The 27,454-nt window shown below is 42.4% G+C and overlaps 1 protein-coding gene across 35 annotated transcripts in view; it reads left to right on the forward strand.

Moving 5' to 3' along the window:
- DLG2 (discs large MAGUK scaffold protein 2) overlaps positions 1–27,454 on the forward strand; it is a 1,097,443-nt gene that overhangs the window by 966,930 nt on the left and 103,059 nt on the right. For 3 of the 35 annotated variants that reach the window (XM_078390170.1, XM_072993525.2, XM_078390169.1), the window contains exon 1: positions 14,887–15,321. The exons of the other annotated variants lie outside the window; for them this stretch is intronic. The gene's annotated coding sequence lies outside the window, so the exon portion shown is untranslated. Of the gene's footprint in view, positions 1–14,886; positions 15,322–27,454 lie in introns of those variants that run through there. 35 annotated transcript variants of the gene reach the window in all.

Genomic DNA, 27,454 nt, shown 5'->3' on the forward strand with positions numbered 1-27,454 from the left:
GACTTGGCCTCTAACGAGCACCCGATGAGAACATAAGACAAGACCAACAGCCGTTCTTATCCAGTAGGGTTATGTAGGAACATCTTCTGGAATACCAAAGCAGAACATAAATAAGTCCATAGGTTTTTGAGAATCTTTAGAATGTGTGCATGAAGGAAAGCTTTTTCTTCCGTTGACCAACCTGTGCTATGGGTATCATTCTCCCCTAGCGAGAACTAAGAGATGGACACTGCCATTCAAAGTTGATAATGCAGAAAATGCGTGTTCAATCTCCACCAAGCGTGGGTAGGGCTGAGAAAATTTTGCCTGAACCCAAGGAAGCCACTGACTAGTCTAGAACAATAATGTTGAGCTGCTAGATAAACCACTGGTTGTTAGAAGGCAACTTTGAATGTTCCTGTTGATTGGGGAAGATCTTGCTCAGGATTAGCCAAAACTTAAAGAAATTAATTTTTTTGCAATTACAACTTCCATAATCCCCCATGGCCTTTCTGAATTCTGGGAGTTGTAGTCCAACATAGTATTTCCAGACTCTAGAATTCCCTGCTAGTTAGTTAGGCATCCTTCAGTCTCTGGGGTGATTTCCCTGCACTAATTCTCCATACAGGAGATCCTTTGGAATCCGACCATCAGCCATTCTCACTGCGTGCCCAAGCCAACGTAGACGTCGTGTTTCAGTAATGTATACATGCTGAAAATTCCAGCTCATTCTAGGACTACTCTGTTTGGAACTTTGTCCTGCCAGGTGATGCCAAAAATCCGTCGGAGGCAATGCATATGGAAGGTGTTCAGCTTCCTCTCCTGCCGTGCACAAAGGGTCCAGGACTCACTGCAGTACAGGAGTGTGCTTAGGACACAGGCTCTATAGACCTGGATCTTGGTATGTGTCGTCAGCTTCTTATTGAGTCATACTCTCTTTGTGAGTCTAGAGAACATGGTGGCTGCTTTGCCAAAGCGTTTATCCAGCTCGACATCCAGGGAGAGGGTGTCAGAGATGGTTGAGCCAAGTTACACAAAGTCATGAACAACCTCCAATTCTTGTGTGGAGATGGTAATAGAAGGAGCTGAGTCCATGCCCTGGCCCATGACTTGTGTTTTCTTCAGGCTGATTGTTAGTCCAAAGTCTTGGCAGGCCTTGCTGAAACGATTCATGAGTTGTTGGAGGTCTTCAGCAGAGTGGGGAACAATGGCTGCATCATCTGCAAAGAGGAAGTCCCGCATGCATTTCAGTTGGGCTTTGGTCTTCGCTCTCAATCTGGAGAGATTAAAGAGCTTTCCGTCTGATCTAGTCCGGAGATAGACACCTTCTGTTGCAGTTCCAAAGGCATGCCTCAGCATGACAGCAAAAAAGATCCCAAAAAGGGTTGGTGCGAGGTCACAGCCTTGTTTCACTCCACTTCGGATGTCAAAGGGATCTGATGTTGAGCCGTCAAAAACTACAGTGCCTTTCATTCCCTCATGGAAGGATCTGATGATGTTAAGGAGACGAGGTGGACATCCAATCTTGGGAAGTATTTTACAAAGGCCATCCCTGCTAACCAAGTCAAATGCTTTTGTAAAGTCTATGAAGGCCACTAAGAGTTCCCTGCACTGAGCAGAGTTCTGCACTAGGTGGCCTGCAAGACACCACCGCAACCACTTTCTGCTTCTGAAAATACCGGAAAGTAACATTGAATAATGAAGTTACAATGTCAGCCCTGGAGGGATGCAAATAATTCTTGAGCTTTTATTGTCAAGCAGGGAAAGGTCAGCAGAGTGAATGCCAAGATCATACTAGAATGCTTTTGTTTTCCTTAATTTACTTTTAACCTTTTGCAGAAAATGTCAACCTGAGCGCAGAATCATTTAATCCAATATGGCTTCATCCACATGAAGTATAATTGCACAATCAGAAAACTAATCTTAAAAGCTTGGATTACATTAGTGTTATTTAAATTGAAGCTTCATTGAATTGGCTTTTATTTATTATTATTCCTGACAAAAGATAGAAATTCACCATATTTGTGATCCCTGTGAGTTATATGATGGCTGTTGCTACAAGCAATGTCTTGGAAAGTTCTGTCCTCTGTAGCATAACGCTCCAAATTTGTGCATATACACCAGTGTTACAAGATATACGGAACAGAAAATGTTTGAGGGTTTTTTGGACTACATCTCCCAGAAGTGCAAAGAGAATAATGGGAACAGCAATGTTAATTAATTAAGTAATCAATCAATCAATCAATCAATCAATTCTACGCCATTGTGTTGATTCTACCTTATAGCAATCCTTCTCAGGGCTTTCTAAGTATGTACTTCTCAGAGTTCATTTACTAGTTCTGTTTCTCGGGGCGCCCTGGGACTGCACAGCTTGCCCAAGGCTACACAGGCTGATGGTACTCCCAGGAGGCACAGTGGGGAATCAAACTCCAACCACTGGTTTTGCGGCTTCCAACTCAGAGAATGGCTCAGTGAGTGGAGCCAGAATTTGAGAGTTCAGTTCTTGAAAAAGCCATATAGCGCTAGGCCATCCACAGAAGGAAGGAGTGGTAAATGATTTGCACACAATTATTACTACTCATGAAAAAAAAAACTCACCTGAGATTTTCCCCCTATTTCCATGATCTAAGACTTCATGCAACTGATGAAATAAGCTATAGTCTGTAAATCTGCCCATCTTTAAGGTGCACCGAGACTATTTATTGGTGTGAAAAACGCTGTGCTTTCCAAAAACAAATCTTGTTTAGAAAAAGATAATTAAAAAGGAAAAGACTTTAGGCTGCTTGAAAGCACATCACAGCAACAGCGGCTCTCAATGTCAGACGCCAAGAATCATTTTCAAAAATGTAAAGAGAAGATTTAAGAGAAAACATGAGTCTTTGATGCTGTAGGAAATGGAAGAATGTGGAACCACGCTTCCACAAGTAGCCACGGACAGTATCCTATCTGAAGCATAATGACAATCTCATCAGTGCTACCATGCTCCGGCAGGTCCCTGATGCATGATCATTATCTTCCCTGCTCTGGTGAGATGTATTGTCGTTTTAATTAAATGATACAAATCAGTCCTGAATTTGCATCTGTATGTTTAGCTTAGCATATGCATTTTCATGCAAATCCATGTCCTTCTTTGACTTCCATCTTGATGATACATATCTTCCTGTCTGGTGATGTGGAAGTGACCACCTTAACCTAATCCCCCTTCATAAGGCAGTCAAAGAATCTGAAGTCCTCATATTAATTTTTTTTTTAAAAAAAGTGCTAATAATTGTTTGCAGATCTAACTGGAAGCTTCATGTCCCAATGTAGAATGGAAGGGAAATGTTTTCAGAACGAGTCAAAAGCTGTGTCGAATATTCATCCCCTTTAGAAAGAAAGAGAGGAGGGTAGACGTGAATATACTGTGGCCAGTGGTTACAATTGTCTTGTTCCCTTTCACTGACAAACTGAGATCTTAAAGAAGATGTTGCCCCTGGACCAAGAGGCTGCCGTCAAGACTTCACATAGCCTTGGCAAGCAGAGTGGAAAATTAGGTTTGATCTAATAATAAAGCTGAAACTGACACAGGCTAAGCTCCAGCGAAATTGGCTGCCCTTCAGTTTTAATTACAGAGAGAGCCATCAAAAGCCATGAGCCCCTTTTGGCATATTTGAGAGTCTGTTCCTCTCCACTGTGTAGATCAAGATAATTCATTAATGTCAATTAGCAGGAGATAACTTCATCTGTTAAAATGGAGTTTATGTGTACTGTATTGTGGTCTCCATGTTTGTTTCGTCCAATTTTTTTTTTAAAAAGCCATTCATTTTTATTGTTTATTTAATGCTTGATTATTTTCTTTAACTTCTATCTGGTGTTTCTCCTTTGTGGGACCCAAGAACACTTATAACTTGAATTTAAAACAGATGCAGCAAAAAAAAAAAAAAAAAAAACAAAAAACCAGTAGATGAAATCCTGTTGCTTAATGTAGTAAGTTGCACTAGAGTAGGAGTAGGCCCATTAAATTAGTGGGGTTTTGGTGGTTCAACGCCTCCACAGTGATTCAAATAGACCTACTCTAGTTGTGACTTACTAGGCTAAAGTAGGCCCATTTGAATCAATGGAACTTATGTAGAAGTTGACTCACAAGCCCTGTTTATTCAATGAGCCTCCTCTAGTGCAACTTACTGGACTAAGCAATGGGATTTCAACCAACAATGTTTAATATTATTACAGCATTTGATAGGTGACCCCATGAAAACAAATACTAAAATAATACAATTAAAATGATAATATTGTTTTATTATCAGAGAGGCAATCCTGGAGAAAAGCCCGCAAAAAGTTAGAAGGGTAAGGGTAGCTAGATTCTGGAAAGATACAAATGATATAAAATTAGAAGATTGGTATAATGAAGTATGGGGACATTGCGTTAAACAATAAATTGACTACTGAACTTAAGATGAAAAGAGGGGAAATAAGTTTAAATATTTTTATGCTATTTGGGGTAGATTTATTGAATTTATATTAGTGAAAGGAAAGGGGAAAGCCTCTAAGCAACAATCGATACAATTTTGGAAAGGAGGTTCGTAATAAAACTATTGGTCCAAAGGGTCCCGTGGGTATGGGGGTGCACTGGGTTTTAGATGGTATTAGTAAGTATTTTGTATTTTTGTATTTGTTTTGAAAATAAAATAAAATAAAAGTAAAAAAGTAAAAAAAAATTAAAAATTTAAATTTAATTTTTTTAAAAAAGTAAAAAATTTTAAAAAGTAAAAAAAATAAAAAAGAGTAACAATTATTACTCTGTGCACAGAGTAATATTTCGCACAGTTGCAGTATTCTTCTACTTGCGTGTAATACTCTTCTATGTGAATGAAGACTTTAGGGCACCTCTCTTCCTTCAGTCTTCCAAGCAGGGATGTTGCCAAGTCTTTGTACATCCAAGTCCCAAGTCCGAGCCTGAGTCTTTAATCCCAAATTGCAGGAAAAAAAGGAAGGGTGGGTAGGTTCTGTGTCGGGAGTCAAATCCAAGTCGGGGGACTGTGTCGAATCTGAGTGCAACTTAAGTCCTACTTGACAGCGAATTGTGAGTACCCATCCTGCTTCCAAGCACAGGAGAGGCATATTTTATCCCTTTTTTAAGAGTGAGAGGTCTCAGCCAATACTGAACTTTACATTAAGCAGTGGGAGAGGAGGGAGTGAAGAGGCACAGCCCATTCGAACACATACTCCCATCTGCCTATCTAGCATTTGTGACATCCTGGTATATGTTGGCATCATCTTTAGCAGGAAGCAACTCCATGCCCTACACACATCCCAGACAGGAAGTGTTAGCTAGAATGCAAAATGTGGGAGTGAACCTACATTTTGTGACAGCTGTTCAAACTGTGCCACAGAAGCTCTATGTGACGCTGTAATGAAGGAGGATGGGAGCAAACTCAAAATTAATATGCTCCTCCTACCATAGTCATGGGATTCACCTACCATTACTAGCCCTGCCTTCTGCCATAGAAGCCCCAGTAAGCACCACCTTAGCAGGCCGGGTAGGTGGGGCTCATCAGCCATGGAAGGCAGCCCATCTAGGAGAAGAAAAACTCCAATTTCAAACCTCCACTGCCTTGTGGCTATATCCACTGATGGAAAGGGCTTCAGGAGTCAACCTAGAGGCAAAATCCAGAGCTGGAGTCCCGAAGGCAGTTTGTGTCGTTCTGCCAACTCCTGCGATGTTGCTGGAACCAGTTGTATTGGCTCTTGCCTTTCCATTGCACCATTTCAGCAATGTGGAGAGGGGGGATCTGCTGCTTGGGTAACACTCTATCCTCCATACTACTTTACCCAGGCTTCATGCTCTGGAGAGGACACTCCTCGATTCAGAGCATGTTACTATAGTCTCTCTAGATTGAAAGATGCCTATGATGAAGCACCACCTGGCACTATGTTTGTGATGTAGAAGGCATGCTTCAGATAATTGTATGTGTGTACATCTGTTTCAACAATTGCTAATGGTTCTAATGAGGATTTCCATCCAGCCCTTCTTCCACACACCTTACAGTGACCCATCCCATAATTTTTCCACTTGATATTCTGCAGCAGATGAGACTGGAAAACCATTACTTGTTCAGAATCATTCAGTGTGTTTTGTAGCTGAACAGGGGTTGAATCCTAATTTCCTAGTCTAGATCTAGTACTGGATATTATGACACCCTAGCTCTCATTTTTAAAAAAATCTACTGAATCCCATTTTCTGCATGAGACATGGGGCAAAATGTTAGAAAAGCTGCTGTTTTCAAATCCTTTTGAAACCCCTCCTATTCCATTTTTATTAATATAATATCCGTTTTCTCTCTCTTTTATTCATGCTGTGAAGAATCATGCTATAAATAACGAATGAAAGAGACATTGTGGGATTTTGTTTGGTCATACCAAGAGCAAAAAATAAATTACTTTTTGGACTACAGCTCCTAGCATTTCCCCAGTGAGAATCCCCCATGCTGCCTGGAGGATTATAAGTGTTATAATTAGAAAATATCGTGTTTTCAAGCTTTTCAAGTCATGATTGATTGAATGTATTCACAAAAGAGAGACAGCGGGATGATGGCAGCTATTAAGTGGAACTTCTATAAGTACAGGTGGAGATTACACTTATCATGTCCAAGGGGGGAGGCAGGTCAATTATTTTTAAACAATAAGAAGGACTCTGTTGTTTTTATTAATACAACGGTCCAGATTGGTTTGCAAATATTTCCTTCTAAAATTCTCTTCCTTCCATACCATGGTCTTTGCAGCATGGCACCCAAATGGTTAATTTCACAGCTGAACTGTTTTTCATTACTGGATCGTAGCCCCTGAAATACAAGTGGTAGATTATGCATTTGTCATCTGAAGGGTCGTTTTGCTTCCGCCACCAAAAGCCATCCAATTTTCTCCCATGTTATTACGTGTGTATGTGTGTGTGGTCTATCTGGCGGTCCCTCTCCATCCCCAGCCACCATTCACAACAAGCAGTGTGAGCTTTTGTGTCTTCCACCGTCAAGCACCTTCACCTCCAAGTCATTTTAATATGATTTATTTGTTAGCTTTCGTTCCCACGTGGCATTTTCAATGATTGCTTTTAAAAAGAGATATTTTTGTTGGCAGGATGACTATAATGAATCTTTCTGTGAAGAACAAGTGACATTAATTTGCATCCTCTTTTGATAGCAACGGCGTTTTGTTTCTCTCCTGCTCCTCTTCTTCATTTTTCTCCAGCTGCATGCATTAATATGGTAGACGCCGTTATTGCAGTTGAAAAACACAACAGGATGTGGAAATTGAAGTGCTTGCATTCTTGTTTGCTCCCAATTTTTCCCCTCTCCTTCATATCTAATTATTTTTAACCAGATTGTTCCAAAAACAATCAAAAGCTCATCTCACAAGGAGACCCTATAAGTATCAACTAATCCACGCAAGCGTTTATCGTTGTCTCCCAGTTTCATTCATTCTTTTCCATTGACATAAATTTGCCCGTATGCCCATATTCTCTCTTTCTAGTACTTTATCAGGTGAAATATTGAATAGCGGGAACCTGTTCAGGAACCTATCATGAGAAAGTGTGTTTGACCTCCCCCTGCCCTTTTTTGTCAACACACTGATTCTACTTATTACATATATGAATACAAATATATATGTGAATACAACTAGAAATGCTAATGATGTTTCTCACCAGAACACCTGATGGTTTTCACCATTTTGAACCCCGGGTTGTGAGCACACTTTTGGCTGCAGTCCAGCAGTTCAACCACTGTGCCATGAGGCACCCTATTTAGCCAGATAGAATGCATCTCTGATGCCATCAGAGGTACTCTTTTTTTTAACGCTCCTTTAGTTCCACAGTTTACAGATTGCACATGAATAACATGAGCAACAAGCTGAAAGTGAGCAGCAAAGAAACAACACACTGTTCAGCCGACAAATAGTAAATTCGATGGTGTGCCATCTAGTTGTGCTTTCCATAGATTCTCTTTAAGGAGGGAAAGTCTGGGCATTATTTTTAGAAGGAGAAAGAGAAAAAGGACCATCATGCTTTTGAGAGTGATGGGGAAGACATATGATCCTCGGTGACACCCAGTCTCCTCATTTTGTTGTTGTTTAGTCATTAAGTCATGTCCGACTCTTCGTGACCCCATGGACCAGAGCACGCCAGGCCCTCCTGTCTTCCACTGCCTCCCGGAGTTGGGTCAAAGTCATGTTGGTCGCTTCAGTGACACAGTCCAACCATCTCATCCTCTGTTGTCCCCTTCTCTTGCCCTCACATTTTCCCAACATCAGGGTCTTTTCCAGGGAGTCTTCTCTTCTCATGAGATGGCCAAAATATTGGAGCCTCAGCTTCAGGATCTGTCCTTCCAGTGAGCATTATCATTAGACATCATCATTAGACATAATACTCATTATCAGTGAGTATTATCATTATGGGGTACTATATGACTGACATCAAAAATAAAATCCACAGTTGGATTAGATATTTATAAGGACCAATGAACCCATTGTTTGGAAAAGCTTGGAAAAGTTTCTTTTTTTCTTTTTTTCAAATCTTTTTTATTATTCATACATACAAAACATACAACAGAGTAAGACACAACAAAAACAACCAAAGACAATGAATGCATGACATCCAGAATACATATATAGATCAGAGATTTCACCATCGTCTAGATCATCTAATATCATCAACGGGTTCTTTTAAGTACTGGTTTGCTACAGTCATTTCTTCCCCTAATTTCCTGTCTCTTTCTGGACCCAATCCTGAAAGAAATACAGAGAGATTTGGAAGATTTGAACAAGCTACAAATCTCAATGATGGGACGAATCTCAATAATAAAGACGAACGTTTGACCAAAATTGCTATTTCTATTTCAAAACTTACCAATTCTATTGAATCTCAAATACTTTCAGGACCTGGACACCCTGACCTCAAAATCTGTCTGGAAGACCAAAAAGATAAGAATAAAACTACGAGACTTAAAAGAGAGAGGAGGACTAGGATTGCCAAATTGGCGATTATATTACAAGACCTATGCTATGGTTTGGATGAAAGAATGGATAACATTAGAAAATCAAAGACTGTTGAAATTGGAAGGTCATGATTTAAAGATGGGTTGGCATGCATATGTATGATATGGAAAAATCAAAGAACAGACACATTTCTCAGAACATATTGTGAGGAAAGATAAAGGTTCCCCTTGACATTTAGTGTCTGACTCTAGGGCATGGTGCTCATCCCCGTTTCCAAGCCATAGAGCCAGCACTTTGTCCAAAGACATTTTCTGTGGTCACGTGGCCAGCGCGACTAGACACAGAACACTCTTACCTTCCCACCAAGGTGGTCCCTATTTATCTACTTGTGTTTTTACATGCTTTCAAACTGCTAGGTTTGCAAGAGCTGGGACAAGCGACGGGTCATGTGGATCCGATCTTATGACTGCTGGTCTTCTGACCTTGCAGCACAGAGGCTTCTGCGGTTTAACCTGCAGCGCCACCATGCTGCATAATTGTGAGGAAAGCTCTATATTTAATATGGCAAAACATTCAGGTGCGAACCTAATGGTTGTTGTTGTTTCCAAACATAAGGTGTATCTGCCCTTATGCAGTTATATTGGTATATGATACTGCTTCAGCTATCAAAGTTCGAACTTGGGAAATCTTGGCTTTTCCAGTTTGTTGAGGTACCTAGAACCTTTGGTTCTATGAACTCCTCAGTATTATATGTATATTCCAGGGGAAAAAATGGCAGGAATCTTCATCAGGCCACTGTTTCATCCCGCTTCTCCTTCTCTTTTTCTATCCCCAGTCCTTGAGCAAAGATTGTTTTGAGGATAGGAAGGTGAGAAGGGACATCTGTGCTGCTTTGAAAGAAGCTCCTTGGAAGAAAGCAGTATATAAATGTCATCAATGAATACATGTGACAGGAAGAAGAATTAGGACAAAAATAGTTCCTCCTTTTTTTCCCCCTGTGGTATCAAGTTATTTCCCACCTACGGTGATGCTAACAGGGGTTTGTTTGAGAAGTTCAAGGAGTGTTTCCCCTTTGCTACCACAACCCTCCATGGGTTTTTTTGTGGCTGAGTGGGGATTTGAACCCATGATTCCTTGGTCCTAGTCTGATGCTCTAACCCCTATACCACACTGGGTCTCAGTTCTTGTTTTCAGAACTGGTTTTTAAAATGAAAAGTAGGCACAAACAGACGTTTGCAATCAGGGGGAATGCCCCAGTGCCAGTCTCTTTCCTTCTTTAAAAGAGATTGATACACAAGCCCACACCACCTAACAGAGGTCACATGATCAATGTATTCGCGAGGGCTTTCACGGCCGGGATCTAATGGTTGTTGTGGGTTTTTCGGGCTCTTGGGCCATGTTCTGAAGGTTGTTCTTCCTAACGTTTCACCAGTCTCTGTGGCCGGCATCTTCAGAGGACAGCACTCTGTGCTCTGATGTAGTTGGCTTGGGAGTGCAGCATTTATGGCTGTGGGATAGTGCTGTCCTCTGAAGATGCCGGCCACAGAGACTGGCGAAACGTTAGGAAGAACAACCTTCAGAACATGGCCAAAGAGCCCGAAAAACCCACAACAACTGTCACATGATCAGCTTTGACCCGTAGGGAATGCAAATATTCTTAAAATTACAGGGGTGAAACAAAAAAAAACAGATGGAGAACTTCTTTTTTTCCCCAGCAAGTGTGTGTTCTCTTTTTTCCATCTGCTCAGATTAATTTTATTTCTTTAAAAAGATTGAGGAAAACAAGAATATGGCTTTTCGGAGGCTAGCTTTGCCATGAGTCAGAGTGAGGTGAGTTGCCTCAGGTAGCTGGTTGGTGATGAGGAAGGACAGAGCCGTGGGTCTTAGCTTGCCTGCCCTGCACTCTCTGTGTAAGGCAGCTCCTCCAGGTTGTGTTGAGGCTGTTTCCCCATGACCAGTGTTGACATACAATTGAGCTGTGATTCTGTCTAATAAGGCTACATGCTGCCTGAGATCCCAGGGACCCAAATATGGCCGCTAGCACCTCTCAAAATGTAAAATACATTTGATGGTGGTGGGTTTTTTTTTTTAAATCAGGGCTTCTGAGAGTCTTGTGGTGCCCCCTAAAAGACTGAAGGGCAGTTTTACTATGAAAGGTTCCATATATCCCAGAGTCCTCATCTCAACTGTTTATATTTTTTAAAAAATTTAGCTGCCAAAGAACAGAAGGGGGCTCATTCAACAGCAACAGCAGCAACAACAATCTTAGAATTTAGCACACTCAAGAGCAGTTGTTTCTCTCAAAAATTCATGGATGGGCATGAATAGCCCCCAGACCTATGAAGATATTCTGCTTGTATTGTCTGTGGAATGGGGTCAACTATCCTTTTCTTCACCACAGGCATCAACATGTCTTAAGCTGGCCATCTCCGTTCCTTTCCTATCCCATAAGAATGGGATATCATTCGTACTCCGGTACCGATGACCCATACTGGACGTCGTAAGAGGCATGGCAGCTCTCTGTCATTGCTCCCGGTACCGAAGAAGCAGAAGACCAGCAAGCATTCGGTACCCACTGTGACTAGAGACCGAGCCACGTTTACTCTGGCTTCTCCTAAGGACCAACCCACCACTTCCTCTCGGGACCGGTCTTCCATGGTACATTCTACTGTTAGCTGTAACCAAGCCACCCCTTGGTTCTGGGCATGATACTAAAGACCATTGGGAAGTGCATTTTCATCAATACCATCTAAGGATGACCATCCTGCTAAACGCAGAAAAGTTGACTTCTGAGTCTTCCTCTTCATGGTCATCGGACTCTGATTCATCAGATTCTTCATCCTTCCAGGAGTCCCCTCCTAACTTGGCAACTCCGGATTCAGATATTGGTGATGCAAATCATCCATCACCAGCTGAGGATTTTGCCTCAAACTCTAACATGATCCGGAGAATAGTGAAGGTATTAGACCTTGATGTTCAACAACCCAGTCAATCAGAATCGGATAAAGTCTACCATGATATCGATGAAGATCAAACGCCTCCATTGCATATGAGCTTCATACTTTCATTTCGTTGGTAAAGCAATCCTGGACCAAGCCCTCATTAATACCTCAGATCTCATGTAGAGCAGAGAACCTCTGCAAGACACACAGTACCGATACTGAGTTTCTCTCAAAACATCCACCACCAAACTCAGTGGTAGTTGATGCCACTCAAGCACGTAGAAGGTCTATATGTCAGCTATAGTGGCGCACCAGCCCCAAGATTCTGACACTGCTTTATGACTTCGACACCCTACGTTGAAAAGATTCCTTTGTGGAATGGCCCACCTTAATCCTCCAACGCCGTCGCCTACCCCTCAGTGGTCGCTACATACGGTCCTGAGACATCTGTCTCTCTCATCCTTTGAACCGCTGGCTGCTGCCACAGAGCATCTGTTATTGTTCAAAGTTCTGTTTCTAGTGGCAGTCACCTCTGCCCGAAGGGTGTCAGAGCTGGCAGCTCTCCATGTCGACCCTCTTTTCCTAAAATTCCACCCAGATAAGGTCACCCTATATCCAGACGTTTCCTTCCTTCCCAAGGTGTCTACTGATTTTCATATTCAGCAAACAATCATTCTGCCCACCTTCTTTCCTAAGCCATTGGAGAGGTCACTTCACCTGATGGACGTGTGACGTGCCCTGGTTTTCTACATTAATAGGACTGCTTCCCTTCAGAAGTCCAACTGCTTGTTTGTCTTTCCTCATCCACCTCACAGAGGACAGCAGGTTTCTTCCCAAACAATACCAAGATGGATAGTGCAGACTATTCATCTTACCTACCAATTAGCTAAGAAGCCTCTTCCAGGCCATGTCAAGGCGCATTCCATCAGAGCTCTGGCAACATCCACTGCCTTTCTCAGAGGTATTCCAGTCCAGGATATCTGCAGGGCTGCCACCTGGTCGATTCATTCCACCTTTGCATCCCATTATCATTCGGACATGCGTGCCAAGGCAGATGCAGGTTTTGGGCATGCGGTTCCCTCCTCAGCTTTGCTGTGACGTCCTTCCACCTTTAAAAGTAAGCCTGTCAGTCACCCATTAGTGTGCATTCACAGAGACCACAAAGAAGAAAGAGAGGTTACTTACCTGTAACTCTGGTTCTTCAAGTTGTCATCTGTGAATTCACACTTCCCGCCCATCCTCCCCTCTGTCTGTCACGTCTGCCTCTCTCTTTGAGCAGCAGCGGCATTCGGGAACTGAGGTAACCGCTAGGATGGGTGGACCACGTAGGCTGTGGGGGGGGGCGGTCCTAGCGATCTTTTCGCTCCAGAATATTCCAAGGCCCCTGTGCAGATGCAAACTAAACCCATTAGTGTGCATTCATTAGTGTGAATTCACAGATGACCACTCAAAGAACCAAAGTTACAGTAAGTAACATCCTCTAGTGAGGAGGAATTAAAGAATCTCTTAATGAGAATGAAAGAGGAGAGTGCAAAAATGGTCTGAAGCTCAATATAAAAAAAACTAAGATCATGACCACTAGCCCCATCACCTCCTGGCAAATAGAAGGGGAAGATATGGAGGCAGTGACAGAGTTTACCTTCTTGGACTCCATGATCACTGCAGATGGTGACAGCAGCCGCAAAATTAAAAGACGCCTGCTTCTTGGGAGGAATGCAATCTCGACAGCATCTTAAAAAGCAGAGACATCATCTTGCTGTAAAAGGTCCGCCTACTCAAAACTATGGTTTTCCCAGTAGCGATGTATGGAAGTGGGAGCTGGACCATAAAGAAGGTTGACCACAGAAGAATTGATGCTTTTGAATTGTGGTGCCGGACAAGACTCTTGAGAGTCCCCTGGACTGTGAGGAGAACAAACCTATCAATTCTGAAGGAAATCAACCCTGAGTGCTCACTGGAAGGACAGATCCTGAAGCTGAGGCTCCAATCCTTTGGCCATCTCATGAGAAGAGAAGACTCCCTGGAAAAGACCCTGATGTTGGGAAAATGTGAGGGCAAGAGGAGAAGGGGATGACAGAGGACGAGATGGTTGGATAGTGTTATTGAAGCGACCAACATGAATTTGACCCAATTCTGGGAGGCAGTGGAAGACAGGAGGGCCTGGCGTGCTCTGGTCCATGGGGTCACGAAGAGTCGGACACGACTTAACGACTAAACAACAACAACAACCTCTCTATTTCTGGGAAATGTAGTCCAAGAACAGCTGATGACCCAAGGCTGGGAACTACCATTTTAGTCCTTTCCCTCCTTGTCAGTTACAAGGAAGGGAAGAGAATGTGTTTGAACAGTAGAGATGGCCAGGACAGAGCCGGTGATGCTGAAAGGCAGTAAAGGCAAGCTGGGTGCCCCCCGCCCATGCCCAGCAAGAACAATACTTGTCTTGGAGCCAATATATAGTTTTCCTTTGATTGGGGGTGGGTGGGTATTTAGGAAAACCCTGAGCCAAACCGAGAAGAACCTCCAAGGATACTACCGTCTTTACAGCTAAATCATTCTGCGCTAGTAGGAACATAGACAGCTGTTTTAGACTGTCTCAGGCTGTAGTGCATCTAACTCAGCATTGTCAACTCTGGCCAACAAAAGCAGGTTTTTAGGGTTTTAGGATGGGATTCTTTAGCCCTGCCTAGAGAACTCCGAGGGTCTCTCCATCTAAGTATTTACCAGGCACAACCCTGCTTAGCGTCCAAAAGATTGATGTGCTCAGGGAGGTAACTATCATGCCCGTTGTCCTCCTTGACCATTTGGGAGCGTGCTGCTTTTTTCCGTCATAAATTTGTGCAAGTGCACCAAGTCTGAATTACAAAAGTGGCCTTCTCCCCGCTTCCCCCCCCCCGGCCTCCTGCTTTGTAGACATTTGATTGGGGTCCAGCTCTGAACACGGGGAGATAATGATTGGCCTACTGTTGTCCCTGGAACTGCACACCTCCTTTGGCCCTCCCACCAAGCTGCAGAATGGGCTCAGCGCATTCCACCTTAAGAAGGTGCCGTGAGCGACTAGGGGAGATGTTGCGCGGAGCGCGGAGTGGGTGGGAGTTGCAGTGTGCCATTCGCTGGTGCTTGTACATCTCGAACGCCAATTACAGTCCCTCCTGCCAGCTCTGCTCTGTTTACTGGGGATGAGTTATAACTGAATACATGTACACAGGGAGTGTGTGCTTGTGTGCGCGTGGCTGAATGACCTCCCCCCCCCCGTGATGTACAATATAAGAGTCTGGGAACAATCTGTATTATAATTCATCAGGCTCAGCCCCTGAGCGGAGTGGTGTGGCTTAATTATAAAGGCGACTGTGAATTCAGCAGCTGACAGGGGGAATCTTGAAAAGCTGGTGACTGGGACTGTCGGCTTTTGTTCCAGAAAACCCTGCCTTTTCGGGTGAGTGATGCGGCTTCTTTTCTTCTCAGAGATGCTGATCTCTGTGCCTCGTGGCTTTTCGGTGCCTTTTCTGCTGTAGGGACTTCACAGTGGGGTTGGGAAGGTGGTATTGCCATCATGACTGTCCTTGTCTTTTTCTAAGATTTGGAGGACTGAAGGGCAGAAGAGTGTCTGAAAACGCATTGCCTAACATTTGCAAAAAATTTAGTTTCTGGCTTTCTTGGTCCATCGGTGTTTGCTACTAGAATTTAGAATATATCTCCTAGCACTCTTGCTCATTAAATCGATGCCTAGCAGTTATGAGAAAGAGGCTCTGCATAGACATAGGGGGGGAAAGAGCTTAGGAGAGAATCATTTGTCTTTGTTAGCGTATTTTCCACAATACATTAAACTTAGGATTCTATATCTGTCTGTCTCTCTCTGTCTAGGATCTGTGCCGCTTGAAGCTGGGAGTGGCTTGTGCACTGGGCTTAGTTAAGTGGGTAGCTGTCAGTTCCATGAAGGCTAATATTGCAATTATGTTAAAAAGGGGGGGGGGACCACAAATTGGTTCCCGATGAATTCCAAAAAAAGGTGGGTGGGTCCAGGTTAGGTGTCAGGCTGCAAAAACAAGTGTGTAATAGGTTTGTGTCCCGTTGTTTGATCAGACTGTCGTGATTGTCTGCAAATGCAGAGAGACAGTTCTGAGCAGGGACCATCAGCTGCTTTCAATTGTCGGCGTTTGCTTGAAGGACTTGTCTAAAGAGAGGGAAATATGCAATTCCTGGTTTTAGACATTCAGTGACATGCAGCAAAGATTATGAAGGTGACACTATTGTGAACTTTCAACAGATTTCGGGCATTCACTTTAACAAACATGTTTGTCCATCCTGCTAACATCATTTCATCGTTCACTCTAATTTCATGCAGTAGAGACGATGTCGCACCAAAGCATGTGCCACAAATATTTCATTTTCCTCTCTCGGATGCCAGTAGACACTGTCGGGTTTTTTTTGTTTTGTTTTGTTTCAAAGGTATGGTTTCTTCCATCACCATCCCACCAAATTTGGGAGGGCTGACAACAGCACCACGCAGTATGGCAAATATTGCTTTGTTTTGTGATCTTCCTACTGCCGCATGCTTTAAACAAAGCCGGGTGTTCCTTGATTTAATTATTTGCTGGCAGATGAGGAAAAAAAATGGGTGTCCTATTTATTGAAGTCCTCTCACCAGTAACTGTGTGAGATCAATAAGATGGTTGTGGGTGTTTGTGAGGCAACTTTGATCGTATACGCAGTGTTTCCTACACAAATTGTTGCTATCTATACATTTGCACTTATTCACGTTCCCATAATGGGCTCTTCCTTCTCCTCAGAGCTGGCTTGGTGTAGCTAGCATCTGGCAAAGTTGGTCTTGTTAAATAGGAAGAGCAATCGGAAAAACTTCCCCGGCTGCCGGTGCTATAATATTTAGATCAATGGCTGTGTGAAAGATGTTGCTTTTCATTTTAACTCCATTGCTTGTCATTTTCTCCGTGAAAGTTGCCTCCAGGTGCTAGTGTGGTTCAGCAGCCCAGAGGCTAAGCTGTATAGCTCTAATTTCACTGTTGCTGCAAACTCAACGGATAGTCTTTAAAAAGCTGAAAGCCTGATAGTAAGTGTGGTTGCCATTTGCTCTTAATAAGCTGTTCTGTGCCAGACTGAGCCCTGTTCCACACCAAACAGTCTTCACCATGGAAATTAAATTATGTTGACCCGCCTCATAGGGCTGGTGTAAGTACTGCTGTGGACGTCTTCAAGCACAATCAAATGCAGCATGGATGTGAAAAATCCTTAGGGTAGTATAACCAGCAAAGAGTCTCAAGACATCTTTAAAAAATGGCAAGTTTCATGCATGTGAAGAGGTGAAGTATAATTCACAAAGGCTTGTGCCAGATAAAACTTGTTTGTTGTTCATCAAATCAACTGTTGTTTTGCTAGCATAGCTATCCCTTTGGAAATTAATATGATGTGCATTCAACCATCAAATTGAATTATTGTTGTTTTTTTGCTTACATTTATACCCCACTTTTCTGCTAAAAGATAGTGCCCAACATGGCTTATAAACTTTATTTTTTTAAAAAAAAATTACCAAGGAGAACTAAATTTAACTATAAAATCAGAAGATCAAGTAAAACCATCGCCACTGTAAATAAATAACACATTAAAATCAAGGAAATGCATTAAAAACATGTGGATCAACAAAAAGTGCAGTTAAAACAATAGTGGGCCATTGTACAGATCATATGTATGCCAGTCTTTAAAAAAATGTATTTTCATATGTCCCCAGCCTGCAGGCTCTTCAAGTATGTTGAAGGACAATGTCCATGATGCTTAGCCAGCATGGCTGGAATTCATGGGGATGAAAGCTGATCATTTTGAATGAACAGACCAGGGGTGAGGAGGCATATTTTGTCTGAAGGGTTCTGAGAGAAAGGTGATCTACACTGTCTTTTTTGGATGACCCCCAAGTAAGAGGAGGGAGTAGTAAGAGAATTATTGGATCTGATAAAGTGCCCCACTGACAGTGTTCTTCTGAAATGTAAATGTGAATTTATTAAATCATTGAATCATAGAATCGTGAAGTTGGAAGGGGGCCTATAAGGCCATCAAGTCCAACCCCCTGCTTGATGCAGGAATACAAATCAAAGGATATCTGCCAAGTGTTTGTCCAAGTTCCTCTTGAGTGCCTCCAGTGTTGGAGCACTCACCACCTTCTGAGGTCATTGGTTCCACTGTTGTACTCCTCTAACAGTCAGGAAGTTTTTCCTGATATTCAGCCGAAATATAGTTTCCTGTAACTTGAGCCCATTGCGGCATGTCCTGCTCTCTGAGATGATCGAGAACAGAGAACAAAAGAAAAGAAAAACTTTGCACCTGTTTTTCTTCTGTGGCAGATGCCTAAGATTTACATTGACAGTTCATCTAGATGCCCCTAAAAAGTAACCCTGTTATCAGTAGAACCTGGATAACAGGTCCCAAAATCCCCCAACCAGGAGGTATGCTGCTTGTGGATTTTGTAAACTGTACAGTAGTCTGCAAAAAAGCAACCTTTCCCAAACTCTGGTAATCTGACCATTTACGACTTTTGATTTCTCATTGACTTTCCATTTACCACACGCTGGTATATAAACAGATCTTTGAACACTGTAAACTCTTACTGTCTTGGGCAGATGTTGTTAACAACTTCATTGTATAGCTCTAATTTGATTTATGTAAAAAAAAATTGTTTTTGTATTATTTCACTGTTTTTACTATATTGGAACCCGCCTAGAGTGGTCTTTTAGACCAGATGGGCGGGGTGAAAGAAAGAAAGAAAGAAAGAAAGAAAGAAAGAAAGAAAGAAAGAAAGAAAGAAAGAAAGAAAGAAAGAAAGAAAGAAAGAAAGAAAGAAAGAAAGAAAACCCCTGGATATTAAATCTGGAACTTTTTCCATAAAAACCATACACTATTCTACTAAATCATGGCATCTTAATAATAATAATAATAATAATAATAATAATAATAATAATAATAATAATAATAATAATAATAATAATAATGATGATGATGATGATGATGATGATGATGATGATGATGATGATGATGATGATGATGATGTGCCATCTAGTCCAGTGGTTCTTAACCTTTGTTACTCAGGTGTTTTTGAACTGCAACTCCCAGAAGCCTCAGCCAGCAGAGCTGATGGTGAAGGCTTCTGGGAGTTGCAGTCCAAAAACATTTGAGTAACAAAGGTTAAGAACCAGTGGTATAGTCTATTCTGCTTTTCTGGGTTTTCCAGGTAGGGAACAGTCAGAAGCGGTTCACCATTCCCTTCTTCAGGGGGTTGCCCTGGGACTGCGCATCTTGCTCCACTCCACACAGGCTGTTTATTCTAGGATGCATGGCAGGGAATCTAACTCCCAACCTTTGGCTCCACAGCCAGATACCTTAACCACTGCGTTGTCCAGCAAATTCTTAAATTCAGGGAACAGCAGCACATAGTGAACATTGCAGATGGGTGAGGGTTCTATTTGAGTCATTTAAGAACTGTTCAAAAATTCCAAGAGTCACAAAATGTTTATAGACTTGCCAGAAAGGGAATTATATTTCTGTTCTTGGCTCAAATGGACTGTGAGAGAAAGCAAACCTTAGAGATTCATCTGTCCAAGGCAAGAACTTGATCTCCTTAGCTTTTGAAGTCTAGCTCTGAATATCAGTGTATTCAACCATCTTCGTGGTGCTGAATTTGGATTGTCATTTATTTTCTCCTGTTAGGTGTCTCAACATTCACAGCTACATCGCAGACTCCCGCCTGTGATGTAGCTGTTAACAATAAGCAGCTTGCCAGAAAATATGGTCTTTTCCATGCTGGAACACAATATGTGTAAAGAATAACTTTAGATCTTGAATTTTGCCAGTGCAGGTGGTCTAGAATTTAGTTGCATTAATTTTGGATAGGAACATTGTGAAATTCTGCAGTTTCTTTGTAAAGTCGCTGGCAAGAACTAGATATGTAAAAATTCCACATGCAGGTGAAATCTGAAAGATTCATCCAACCCTGTCCAAGAGCTTCATAACAGTGTATCCAGGATAAATCATGGATACACTGTAGTACAATACAAGTAAGAAAGCAGTTCAATTATAGGATGAAAATGTCTTAACTTCCCATATTTATTGATGAGATCTGAGCTGGAAGTGACTGAACTGTGGTTTTAAACAATCAGCAATACAATTTCACTCCATGTTGGAATATGAGTTCTTACTGCCTTGTCCTTGAATTGGTCATCCCAGCGTGCAGGACACATAATAATGGACTCAAGCTACAGGAAGCCAGATTTAGGCTGAATATCAGGAAAAACTTCTTAATTGTTAGAGCAGTACAACAATGGAACCAATTACCTCTAGAGGTGGTGAGTGGGCCAAGAGAAATTTGGACAACCGTCTTTCAGATCTGCTTTGATTTGGATTCCCATATTAAGCAGGGCGTTGGACTCCGTGGCCTTAAAGGCTCCTTCCAACTCAATGATTCTATGTTTCTATGAATATGAGGATGAGAAACTGGGAAACTATTGTCCTTGCCCAGCAAGAGTGTGAGACACAGTGAGGTGCTCTAAAAGGAGAATGTATTTTTGCACCAATTTTGGTGATCTGGGCAGATAAATGCTATAATGTAAAGAACTCAGGTAAGACACAATTACAATAACACCTTCATAGACCTTTAAGGATTAGATGCATTAGATTGCTTGACAGTAATTTTTTTGCAGAGAGACAATTTGCTAAATTGCCTGGATGGGGGGAAAACAGTTGCATTTGTCTGACTCCTGCCTGGAGGTGTGAAATCTCTCACGCCTAGATAATTTAAAAATCCAGTGTCTAGGTAATCTTATTAGGTCATGACGCCTCAAACTGATGAGAAATAAAAATGTAGCTAGTATCCTTAAATCAATGTTAAAAAAGGCAAATTCTGTGCTAGAGATTAGTATGAAGGGGTACCGATTTAAAACTGCTGGTATCATAATTTGGTTAAATAAATCTGTAGTGTGAGCACACCTGTGTACCATGTACACTTCTGACTGATGTGTCTTAAAAAGGATTGTTATGATTGTTTAAATGTGGTTGCTGTTGTTAAGTGCCATCAAATTATTTCTGACCTTGTGGCCCTATGAATGAGCAATCTCCAAAATGTTCTGTCCTCCACAGCCTTGCACAGATCCTACAGACTCAAGCCTCTGGCTTCCTTTATGCAGTTGGTCCATCTCATATTTGGTCTTCCTCTTTTCCTGCTGCCTTTCACTTTTCCCAGCATTATGGTCTCTTCCAGGAAATTTTGCCTTCTCATGTGGTGTCCAAAGTAGGACAGCCTCCATTTCAACATTTTTTGCCCCCAGAAATAGTTCAGGCTAGATTTGATCTAGGGCTGTGCAAATATGGTCCAACCTGATTTGTAGCCAAATAATAGTTTTATCAAGCAGGACCGACCCTCCTTATGTGACCTGGAAATTGCCTGAACCAGTTTGTTCTCAGGTTTTTGTAGATATTTGTATGTATTTGTCTATTTCTGTATTGGAAGAAGAAACTGGGATATAATAGGCTGTGACCAGAGGTAAAGATTGTCCTTGACATTTAGTCCAGTCATGTCCGACTCTAGAGCGCGGTGCTCATCTCCATTTCCAAGCCATAGAGTAAGTGTTTTGTCTGAAGACAGTTTCCATGGTCATGTGACCTGCACAACTAGACATGGAACGCTGTGACCTTCCCACCGGGGTGGTACCTATTTACAGTGGACCCTCGACTTACAGACGGCTCGATTTACAGACTTTTCGAGTTACAGGCTTCTCTGGCCACAAAATTTAGGCTCGATTTGCAGCCGGAAAATCGACCTACAGACCAGAAAAAAAAACAAAATGGAACAAAAACGGCCGGTTACAGATTAATCAGTTTTCAATGCATTGTAGGTCAATGGAGCCTTGACCTACAGACTTTTCAACCTGCAGCCACCGTTCCGATATGGATTAATTCCATAAGTAGAAGGTTCACTGTATTTACTTGCATTTACATGCTTTCGAACTCTTAGGTCGGCAGGAACTGGGTCAAGTGACGGGAGCTCATTCCGTCATGTGGATTCGAACTTACGACTGCTTGGTCTTCTGACCTTGCAGCACAGAGGCTTCTGCGGTTTAACCCGCAGTGCCGCCACTGGCCCCAGAGACTATGCAATAAATCATATGGGAGATCTTTAGTTTGTAGATCCACCTACCAGCTTTCTTCCTTTCCTATACCCAGTTTGGAAGATGTCCCCTTACAACTTGCCCCAGTGTGGCCAAAGCATAGCACATTTGGAATGGCCCATCTACTCTGGAATATACACAGGTTCCTACAGTAAAGAAAGGCCACTGGCAGGCGTTAGAAAATGAAAGGAGATAGAAACAGTGTTGGCAAGAATGGCAGCATTACTTTCAACTATTTAATCAAAGCCCTAATGGGAGAGTCAGTCATGCATCCCACATTCACACACCTTCCACCCTAGGTTTAACAATGTCTGTCTATCTCAGAGGAAAAGCAAGAAGGTTCTTGAATGTGGCCAGTCTAATAAAGCAATATAGCACCCTTCCCTTGCCATGCCTTGATACAAAACGGCTCATTCATGTGGATAGGAAATAGAATCTGGTGATGTCAATCTGCGCCCTCCGTAAGGCTCGGCGATTGGAGTTTCCAAGAGAGGTTTTGGCTTTCTTGGGAGCTTCAGCTGTCAGCCTCCATCTGCTTTGGTTTTTCCTTCTGCTACAGCAACAGACGCCGAGTATTTTTGATCAAACATTTGCCTTTTTCACCCCAACAACACCATAGCAAACAGGAGTCCTAACTGACCCCTATATATACACAGCGATTCGCAAAACAGTGATTCCTATGGGGGAAATTTCGCTGGACACTGTTTGGTCTCTGCTTCACAACCCGATTTTCACTAGACAATGATTTTGACAGCTCCCTCCGTGCTCGCAAAATGGGTGTTTTCGGGACCTAAGCTTCACAAGACAGCTATTTAAACAGTGTCTTTCCTATGGCCGATCTTCGCTAGACAACGACGATTCTTCCCCATTGGAACGCATTAAACAGGCTTCAATGCATTCCAATGGGGAAATGCTTTTCGCTAGACGATGATTTAGCTAAACAGTTATTTCAGTGGAACGGATTGTCATCGTCTAGCAAAACACCACTTTATTTCAACCCCTTTCCCCAAAGCTGATGCACACACTTGGTTTCCAAGATGCCTTGCTTTGGTTAACTTCAGTCAGAGCTCAATTTTTTTAATATAAGGAATTCATTGCCCTTGTATTATCATTGCTCCAGTTCATTGTGTCATTCATTATTAATGCATTCTCTTGTGGTACCAACAAGACAGGAAAATTCAGGGAAATATTCTCTGGTAGCCTCTGGTGGCCAAGTCAGTTATTCCCCTTGAAAATATGCATAAAACACAAAAGGCAGAACTTTGGCCAAATGTGCAAAAAAGAGAAGCAAATAAGGGGTATTTACAATTCTGGGGTGACCACGAAGAGAAGCAAAGAGCCCAGAAGCATTAAAAGGGCAGAACGGCACTCCCACTTAAGTCTGACATTCGTGAATCACAATCAGAACTGGGGAAAGAGAAAGAAAAACTAAAGGAGACAAAAGAGGGCATGCATTTTATCTTAGAAATGAACCTTGTTTGCCTTTCTGCTATAGTCATTGATTATATCAACAAAGTCTTGTAGTCACAGCACCACTAATGTCAAATAGAGGATCAGACAGAGTAAGCTGAGAGAGAGAAAATGTTAAGCATGGATAAGCCCAGGCCCCGTGCATTGCTGTTTTAAGAAATGAAGAGTGGCTCCATTGCCCTTTTAAATTCCCTCACTTACTCCCTTCTCAGTGGATACCTTAGGTAGCTTACTGAGTATCGCTTTTGGTGTCTTGAGAAAGGAGTAAAAATAAACATAAAACGGAGCATGCAGCTCCACAAGCGGCAGCTGGTGCCCTTCTCTCCTGCCTCCACCATTCGGTCTACAACCTGGCCTTTCTCTTTGTACGTTCCCATTTGCAGGAGTGGGTCTTCATGGAGAACTCAAGCACACAAATATCATTATGGATCTGGACAACAATTGGGCTGGAGCATAACAAAAAAAAGATAGCAGAACATGTCAGCCCCAATCTATGTCTCCTTTATTTGAGTAATTTGTCACTTAGGATTGGTACAGAAATGGTATTAAACCTGAAAAATGCTTGTCAAAAGACCTCTTCAGATTCTCAGAATGCCCTCAATAAGTTTCGTTCGTTCATTTAGTCGTGTCCGACTCTTCGTGACCCCATAGACCAGAGCACGCCAGGCCTGCCTATCTTCCACTGCCTCCCGGAGTTGGGTCAGATTCATGTTGGTTGCTTCGATGACACTGTCCAACCATCTCATCCTCTGTCGTCCCCTTCTCCTCTTGCCGTCACACTTTCCTAACATCAAGTTTTTTTCCAAGGAGTCTTTTCTTCTATGAGATGGCCAAAGTACTGGAACCTGAGCTTCAGGATCTGTCCTTCCAGTGAGCACTCAGGGTTGATTTCTTTTAGAACTGATAGGTTTGTTCTCCTTGCAGTCCAGGGGATTCTCAAGAGCCTCCTCCAGCACCACAATTCAATAAGTAACTAGTTGTTATTCATTACACCCAAATAACTCTGTTAAGTACTCGTTACATTGCTTGTTACCCAGAGGCATTCATTGATCGAAGCAGCACCCATCACGGATCCCTTGTGTTAAATCGGGCCTTTATTGGATTACAAATGTTAGAATAAAGTCAATGCAATGTGAATACAAGCAGGGAAAAGGAAGAAGGAACTAAGCAAGATCCTGAGTAAATGCCAGTGGAGAAGAACATGTTCTTTACCTAAGGAATGAACGCACCTTGCATTTCCCACTGCAGAATTATTAATGAAATGATCAAAGGTCTCTACTTTGTAGAGTATTGTTTTTCCAATTATCCAACATGCTACACCATTGTAATCATAGAGGTACAGCAAGAGGGGCTGCAACACCACTGGTTTCATATCCAGGAGAAAGAGGAAAGTTGGAAGAAAGGAAATACAGAAAGCTTAGGGATGCAACGTTCCCTTGAATAAATTTATCTGCTGTGCCAATGGACAGCAGAAGAGAAGAATGAGAAAGGGAGAAGATAAGGTGACAATCCAGGTGGTATGAAGGAACAAGAGGAGCATTCCCATTGCCCTTTTAAAATTTTTCACCCACTCCCCTTCCTGTGGCTGCTTTAAGAAGCTTCTCTGTCCACTGGTGAGCAGGGTTTTCTCACAGCAGCTGGAACAAGAAGGGGGAAAAATAAAACAGAATGCCCAGCTCTGCAGACTGCTGCTGCCCTGACAAAAAGCCCTTCCTTGGACTCAAACTCTGGTGTGTGTGTGCAATCACATCATTTGCTATGATGTAGCCCTGCTATTTGCATTTTCCTTGTTTGCAGGAAATGGATCAAGAAGACACCCAGAAGTGCACCAAATTTAGTCTCAGACCTGGACAAAGACAGGGTCTGAGTGTTTCCAAAGGGGCACGTGGTAGGTCAGGCGCCAGTCCACCTGGGCATGGACTGGGTCAGGGAATGGTTCATTAACCTTATTTTTTTAATTCACCTGTTTTACTTTGTGCACTGCCATTTGAGACAAATAGGTGCTGGGAGGGGATACAGAGTGATGATGCTTGAAAAACTCTTTTTAAATAGTGAGAATATGAATGGTGGTGTTGGAGAAAGGCTGTCACGTTGTCCCATTTTTCCTCCAGTTCATCTCATCTTAAAGGAGATTAAAGCACTTAGAAAAAATTTTGAACATATCAAAGCCTCTTAAGTCTCCTTTTGAACTTGGGAGGCTGTGAGATGGGTTTCTCACAACTCATAAACAGATGTACTCCCTCCAACACAGAAGAGTGAACCTGGAATCTTGAATTTCATCAAAGGTACAATTCCTCCCCAACAGGACAGTGATTAGAGAGCACCTCAGAAAACATTCTCTGTTATTAGAAGAGAGCCTTGTCATTCACTAAAACTTACTTCTTCCTCCCCACATCTCCTCCAGTCCAGTTGTATTCACAGAAACGAAATTCTGCACCCACTTTTCCAGAACTCAAGTCAGTCATAAGTGTGGGGTCCAGAATTGACTCTATTATTTTCAGAAGGAAGCAAGCCCATTTCACCTTAGGAAGCACTATATCTAATCCACACCTATTTAGATCTCAGGCTTTGTCCAAATCCAGCACATATCTCTAGTTTGAAGACTGTATATGATGTGGAAAAAGGGGATGCAGATATTTTTCTCCCTTTCCCTTTGAAGTCAAACATAAGGTCACTTACTGAAGCCTATGTAGGAACATAGAATTTTATTGTTGGAAGGGACTTCAGGGGTCCTTGTAAACCAACCGGTTGCTGATGCAGAAAATCCACAGTTCAAGCATCCCCAACAGCTGGCCATCCAACTTCTGTCTAGAACTCTCTAGGAAAAGAAAGCCCACACTTTCCAAGGCAATTGGTAGAAGGCCAACTGAGAAAGATATGGTGGTGGCCACCATCTTGGATCTCCTTAAGAATCCAATTAGGCAAAACGTTGGGGGAGAAGGCAAACAAGGGTTAGCAATTATGGTATCTCAGGATCAAAAGAAGTATGTCTCTGAGCACCAATAGTAGGCAGGCCCTTGCCTTGACATTCTGATTGTAGGCTTCCCATTGGCATGCTGTTGGGAGGTATGCTGGAAACAAGATGCTGGAGTAGACAGATCTGATCCAGCAGGGATCTCACAGTCTGTTTATTCTTTTAACTTTTTTGGTAGACTGTGCAACTGCATCCATCTGTCAGATTATTTGCATTGTGCTCATCATCACCATGGGCACCATTACAAGCGATGCTGGAGAAACGGAGCGTAAAAATATACACACTGCAGCTAGGGAAATAAACAAGTAAAGGCAGTAGATTGAGGACTGTAGGGTCAATCTGGGGAGGCCTATAACTAAGGTGGTAAGATCAAGATGATTGACGGATTCTGGGAAATTTGGGTTGAGATACAATCTTACTTATTTCCAGGGGAGTAGCAGGTTTAATTTCTTGAAGCAAAAACACACACCGTGTGTGTCTGTGGAACTGATAAAACCACTCCTTAAATATCTCACTTCTCTTGAAAGCCCTATTAGAGTCACTAGAAGTTGCTTCCAAGTAGACAGGGCATAACAAAATGTGGCTAAAACTTTAAAAATTGCTACTATTATTCTGTTAGTTGCTAAGGACTAGCAGCTTGCAAGTCTGCTTCCTGGGAAGTTGGAATGTTGGAATGTCAGCCAGACAGTGGCAGATACTTCACTGACGTGAATGCAATAAGTGGATACCAACATAGGCAAAGATTGGGTTGTGGTATCTCCCAAAGGTTGCATGTTAGGGTGGCGTAGATGTCAATTTATATGTCCCCGTTCGAATGTGGACAAGATTGGGTTGTGCTCAGTTCTAACGTGAGCAATAACTCAGTTATTTTGGAAAGTTTTCTCCAGTCAGAAGATGCAGAGAAAAACACCATACCAAGGAAAGTATGCACAAAAATTGTGTGTGTGTGTGTGTGTGTGTGT

The sequence above is a fragment of the Pogona vitticeps genome, chromosome 3, assembly GCF_051106095.1.
Source record: "Pogona vitticeps strain Pit_001003342236 chromosome 3, PviZW2.1, whole genome shotgun sequence".
Lineage (NCBI taxonomy): Eukaryota > Metazoa > Chordata > Lepidosauria > Squamata > Agamidae > Pogona > Pogona vitticeps.